The sequence below is a fragment of the Mastomys coucha genome, unplaced genomic scaffold (assembly GCF_008632895.1).
Source record: "Mastomys coucha isolate ucsf_1 unplaced genomic scaffold, UCSF_Mcou_1 pScaffold18, whole genome shotgun sequence".
NCBI lineage: Eukaryota > Metazoa > Chordata > Mammalia > Rodentia > Muridae > Mastomys > Mastomys coucha.
In genome coordinates, this window is record NW_022196900.1 from 34,412,720 (window position 1) to 34,419,756 (window position 7,037).

A 7,037-nucleotide genomic window follows, 5' to 3' on the forward strand; every position below is an offset into this window, starting at 1 on the left:
TATATATATATGTATATATGTATATATATGAAACAAGTTTAAAGGGAATTATCCTATAAAGTAACAATAATATCTCTATTATAGGCTAACAAATAAAAAGTCTAGTGTCAGAACCTGTCTTTGAGTGTTGTTGGCCTGTGAGATTCCACTACACACTCAAGTCACAGATCACGAAGGCATCAATCTGGTACTTGAACTGGAAGCTTTATCCCTACAGGCTAACTTTCATACTGTTAGAATGTGCTATGCACACTACTAGGGGAGAAAAGTAATCTCTATACTTACCTAGATATGAACTCTGCAAGCTAATGTCTAGCCTGACAACACATCCCCACTGGTGCAATAGCGGCACAAATGTCATGGGAGGGACCATCTAAATAATGGACTCTGGCATGAGGTTTGAGAAACCTTCATAGGTAACAATCCAATGAATCCTGAGATGTGACAGATGTATACGTGTAATAAATGATGAATAAATAAATACGCCCTTCCTTCCTGGACAGAGAGCTAAGCTGTGCATTATAACAACCATCACAGAAAAGTGAAAGGCCAAGAAAGGATAGAGATCATTTTTTTCTAACAAAAGAGAATAAAGCTACAATTTTAAGATGAAAATATTAGTTCATTGTTAAAGCTAAAATACTAAAAAAAACTTATTCTTAAATAACATAGTTTAGGGTTAAAAATTAATCTCAACATAAAAATATTAACATGTAATAAATTTATACAAAATAAGATTTATATTATATTACTTAAAGAGTTGTTGTTTTATTTTATAATTATGTTGATGTGTTGGGGAGGGGTTATATGCATGTTTATGTTTATGGAGCATCCGGAGAGGCCGGAAGTTATCAGAGCTACTGAAACTGTTGTTACAGGTAATTGTGAGCAGCTCCACATCTATGTTGAGAACTAAATTTTGGTCTTTCACCAAAGTAGTGCAGCATTTAACTGCTGGGTCATTTATCTAGGCCAAGATTTATATTCTTAAATTAAATATTTGAAATTTGGTTAATATATTAAAGTTTTTTAATAAACAGTCGAAGTAGAGCTATAAAGAAAGTATTTATACAAATATGCTATGGGACTGGTATGTGTATTATATAAAGAACTTCTATAACATAACAGTTAAAAAATAAATAATAAAATAATAATAATACTTAAAAATAAATCCAAGAGTTGGAATCCTCATAAACAAATAATTTTTTAAAAATCCTTCATGCCCTTCCAAGAGAGATTCATGCATTCCCATAGAGCCTTTATTTTTCCCCACTTCTCAGAATTTGTGGATAGTGGCTTCATTATCATTTACTTAACAGCTAATATCCATTTATACTTGAATACATATTTGTCTTTCCAGGGTTACCTCACTCAGAATGATTTTTTTCTAGTTGTATCCAGTTGACTACAAATTTTATGATGCCATTTTTTTAACACCTGAGTAATTCTCCATTGTGTAAATGTAACACATTTTCTTTATTTAGTCTTCAGTTGAGAGACATCTATGTTATTTCCACTTTCTGACTATTATGAATAAAACCACAAAGAACATAGTTAAGCAAGTATCCTTGTAATAGTAATAGGTCAGAGCATTCTTTGGGTATATGCCCAAGAGTGGTATAGCTGGGTCAATTTTTCTGAGAAATTGCCATATTGATTTTGAAAGTGGCTTTAGAAGTTTGCATTACTACCCCCAGTATAGGAATGCTCCCTTTGTTCAGCATGAGCTGCCACTTGTGATTTTGATCTTAGCTATTCTGACAGGTATAAGATGGAATCTCAAAGAAGTTTTTCTCCTTTTTTTTTTGTATATTTTTTATTTTAAGATTTACTTAGTTAATTTGTGAGTGCTTTATCTGCATGTACACCTGAATGCCAGAAGAGGGCATTAGATCCTATTGGAGATGGTTGTGAGCCACCATGTGGTTGCTGGGAATCAGGACCTCTGGAAGAGCAGACAGTGCTCTTAATCATCTCTCCAGCCCTCAAAGTAGTTTTTATTTGCATTTCTCTGGTGGCTAAGGATGTTAAACGTTTCTTAAACTATTTCTCAGCCACTTGAAATTCTTTTTTTTTTTTTTTTTTTTTTTTTTTTTTTTTTTTTTTTTTTTTTTTTTTTTTTTTTTTTTTTTTTTTTTTTTTTTTTTTTACTGGATATATCCTTTATTTTCATTTCAAATGTTATCCCCTTCGCCACTTGAAATTCTTTGTTGAGAATTCTGTTTAGATCTGTATCCCAGTTTTTATTCAATTATTTGTTTTTGATATCTAGTTTATTGAGTTCTTTATTATTTATTGGCTATTAGACCATTATCAAATGTGAAGTTGATGAAAATCTTTTCCCATTCTGTAAGCTGCTGCTTTCCTAATTGATGGTGTCCTTTGCCTTACAGAAACTTATCAGGTTCATGAAGTAACATTTATTAATTGTTAATAGAATAGATTTTGTGGGTACACTGGGGACAGGTGGGGTCAGGGATGGGAAGGGTCAGGTTTGGGGGAGGAAAGAAGACAGTGAGTGCAGACAAAGACAGATGGAATTAGGGGCATGCATTTGGGGAACCATGTGGATCCCTAGTGGCGGGGAAAATTCCTAGAATCTATGAGGGTGACCCTACTGAAAACTGTTAATAATGGAGGATACAAATCTGAACTAGCCATCTTGTGTAGCCAGTCAAGGCTTCCAGTAGAAGGACTAGATTATATTTGGTAGAGTATTGGCTGAGAGGGTTCTATGGAGATCCCTAAACAACCCAGGATTGCTCTCTGAAAACTGTCAGTGGGGGTCCCCCTGCCAAAAACAACATCTACGCAGCTCAGCGAACATAGATATGTAGAACTGGTACCTGTATGGAAACTTTACCCCTATGTTCTAGTCTCTTTGATGCAAGAAGGTACTCTGTAGGCTATGAGGCTATACAAAGAGAAAACTGGACACCAAACCAGCATAAAACCCTCGACCTAACAATTTATTCTACCTGCAAGATGAGTTGGAACAATGGTGGGCCAGAACTTGTTGGAATGGCCAACCAATGACTGGTTTAACTTGAGGCTCATGCCAAAAGAGGAAGCCAATACCCTACAACACTGCATGGACAGCCAAGAATAGGAAACTGAACAGTCCAGAGACCTGGGATAAAATCAAACATAACTGGCAAAAAAAACCAAAACAATGAAAGTTTCCTAATGATACACTCATAGGTCATGCCTTATCCAGCAAAGTTTCCTCTGGAAGCAGATGTGAATGGTTGCAGAGACCCATAATCAGCCATTAATGTGAGAGTCTAAGTTATAGCTCTCTATCATGTCCCTCCCCTCGGAGCTAAGGGAACCCTATGAAAGAAGCAGAGGAAGATGATGGAAGTCAGAGGGGATGGAAAACACCAGGAATCTTGGTCCACTGAATCAACTAAGCAGTACTCACATAGTTCTTTGTTATGTGAGCAGGATTCACATGATTCTTTGTTAGTTTCACATCATGCACCCAGTCCCACTCATCTTCCTGTCCTCTTATATCTGCCCTCTGCTCTTGCACCTTCTTCCCCAAAATAGAGAACATAGAAACAAACAAAACAAAACAAAACAAAGCGTAGAAAGTATTGGTAGGAAGCAGGTTCAGTTCTCATGCCCTTGGAGCTATAGTGTGTCCCACAGTATACACCTCTGTCCATACATCTTCACTTGCAAATGTTTATTGTAATGAGTCACTAGTCTTGTTCAAGATCTCTGGCATCTATATCACCATCAGTATTGGATCCTCACTGGGACTCTTCTAGGTTATCCTGTTGTTGTCCTGTGTCATGAAGACCTGTCATTTTACACACTCTGCCTATTCACAAGTGATGGTGTGGGCAAACTCTGGGCCTGGGTGGCAAGTGAGCTGGTCAGCCCACCAGCTATCCCTTATCAGTCCCACTAGAGTGAGCTCTCCAGCACTGCTCTAACTAGGCCACCCAATGCTGCTATTGGCAGGAAGCAGGGTCAGCTCTCTGCCTCTCCTGCCTTTGGAGCAGACACCAGCAACATCTCCAGAGCCAGCTCCATTGTGCTTCTCAGTCACTCTCCCAAGTGCTGGATATAATGAGGGGCTGGGTCAGCTCTTCCACTCTCACACACTCGGGGCTCTAACTCATGGCTTGGACATGAGAGCCAGCTCTCCTGTCTACCACAAGTAGTGAGGAATGAGGGAGAGAGGAGGAAGGAGGGAAAGAAGGCATCTCCTCTATACCTGAACTACCCCAGGGCAGATGAGTGGTGGGGCCGGCTTTCCTACTCTCACAACTTCTGGGCCAGCTCTACTGTGCTGTCCAGGCAAGGTCCACAGCCTTCTCTCCTAAGTGCTACAGTCGGTAAAGGGGCAGTGCCAACTCTCCCACTCTCATGACCTCATGGTCAGCTCTCCCAACTGCCACAGGTGCTGAAAGGCAAAGATAGGCTAGACACACCCAGGATCAGAGGATCAGAGATAACGAGGACACATCTGTCCCAACACTGAGAGTAACTGGGACCAGTGGGACTCAGGCACACGGGAACTCCACTAGATCAGTGGCACTGGTTCATTCTGGTCTGTGTAGGCCAGTGCCCTGAGCAGACCTTGGGAGCAAACTCTGCAGCAAGTCCCATAATTCCCAGAGGAAACTGTACTCCCAGGTACTCTAATTAGTCCCGGACCACAGGATCCCAGGATACCATGATCACAGAGACAGATTGACTCTGAGGAGTTCTGACATAACTAGAATCACAGGAAGGACAGGCCCAAGTCTGATTTAGCCAGGGCAGGTAGCACTAGAGATAACCGGATGGTAGGAGGCAAGTTGAAGAAAGTAAGCAACAGAAACCAAGGTTACTTGGCATCATCAGAACCTAATTCTCCCACCATAGCAAGTCCTGGACACACCATCACACCAAAAAACAAGATTCAGATCCAAAATCACTTTCTATGACGATGATAGAAGACATTAAGAAGGACATAAATAACCCCCTTAAAGAAATACAGGAGAGCACAGGTAAACAGCCAGAAGCCCTTAAAGAATTACAGAAAAACACAGAAATCCCTTAAAGAATTACAGGAAAACACAATCAAACTGGTGAAGGAAATGAACAAAACCATCCAGGATCTAAAAATGGAAATAGAAACAATAAAGAAATCACAAAGGGAGACAACCCTGGAGTTAGAAAACCTAGGAAAGAGATCAGGAGTCATAGATGCAAGCATCACCAACAGCATACAAGAGATAGAGGAGAGAATCTCAGGGGCAGAAGATACTGTAGAAGACATTGAAACAACAGTCAAAGAAAATGCAAAAAACAAAAAGATCCTAACCCAAAACATCCAGGAAATCCAGGAGAGAAGACCAAACCTAAGGATAATAGCTATAGAAGAGAGTGAAGACTCTCAACTTAAAGGGCCAGTAAATATCTTCAACAAAATTATAGAAGAAAACTTCCCTAGCCTAAAGAAAGAGATGCCCATGAACATGCAAGAAGCCTACAGAACTCCAAATAGACTGGACCAGAAAAGAAATTCCTTTTGTCACATAATAATCAAAACACCAAATGCACTAAAGAAAGAAAGAAGTTTAAAAGCAGTAAGTGAAAAAGGTGTAGTAATCTATAAAGTCAGGCCTATCAGAATTATAGTGGACTTCTCACCAGAGACTATGAAAGCTAGAAAATCCTGGGCAGATGTCATACAAACCCTAAGAGAGCACAAATGCCAGCCCAGGCTACTACCCAGCAAAACTCTCAATTACCATAGATGGAGAAAACAAGATATTCCACAACAAAGCCAAGTTTACACAATGTCTTAGTCAGGGTTTCTATTCCTGCACAAACATCATGACCAAGAAACAAGTTGGGAGAAAAGGGTTTATTTGGCTTACTTCCACATGGCTGTTCATCACCAAAGGAAGTCAGGACTGGAACTCAAGCAGGTCACAAAGCAGGAGCTGATGCAGAGGCCATGGAGTGATGTTCCTTGCTGGCTTGCCTCTCCTGGCTTGCTCAGCCTGCTCTCTTATAGAACATAAGACTTCCAGCCCAGGGATGGCACCACCCACAAGGGGCAATTGAGAAAATGCCCCACAGCTGGATCTCATGGAGGCACTTCCCCAACTGAAACTCCCTTCTCTTTGATAACTCCAGCCTGTATCAAGTTGACACACAAAACCAGCCAGTACACACAATATCTTTCCGCAAATCCAGCCCTACAAAGAATAATAGAGGGAAAACACCAACATAAGGAGCAAAATTACACCTAGAAGAAGCAAGAAAGTAACCTTTCAACAAACCCACACAAACATAATTTCACCTCTAACAACAAAAATAACAGGAAGTAACAATTACTTTTTCTTAATATCTCTTAATATGAAAATTAATATTACTGCTTTCCTTTCTGCTGGATGCCCACTCCTTGCTGTCGAAATGGGCACGTTCATGAAACCCAGGAAAGTGGTGCTGGTCCTGGCTGGATGCTACTCCGGATGCAAAGCCATCACCGTGAAGAACATTGACGATGGCACCTTGGACCGCCCTTACAGCCATGCCCTGGTGGCTGGAATTGACCGCTATCCCTGATACATGACAGCTGCCAAGATCTAGTCCTTTGTGAAAGTTTATAACTACAACCACCTCATGCCCACAGGTACTCTGTGGATATCCCCTTGGACAAGACTGTTGTCAATAAGGATGTGTTCAGAGACCCAGCTTTGAAATGCAAGGCCAGGCAGGAGGCCAAGGTCAAGTTTGAGGAGCAATACAAGACAGGGAAGAACAAATGATTTTTCCAGAAGCTTCACTTTTAGGTATATTTTTGTTTTCATCATTAAAAATTTTTTAAAAAAAGAAAGAAAATTAATATTACCAACTTATCCTAATTGATTCAAACTCAAAAGTATGAAGAATTGAAAATTTGTTGGCTATCATCTGGTGGTCTCTCTAATTTGGTAATTGGAGAAATAGGTTCAATATTGTACAACCCATGTACACTTTCTGCTTGTTTGTACCTGACAGTGTCTTGCTGGGCACCACATAATGGT

The 7,037-nt window shown here is 39.9% G+C and overlaps 1 pseudogene; it reads left to right on the forward strand.

Annotated features, from left to right (window-relative positions):
* The first annotated feature begins 6,423 nt into the window (after positions 1–6,423).
* Positions 6,424–6,803, forward strand: LOC116095368 (annotated as a pseudogene).
* The last annotated feature ends 234 nt before the right edge of the window (positions 6,804–7,037 follow it).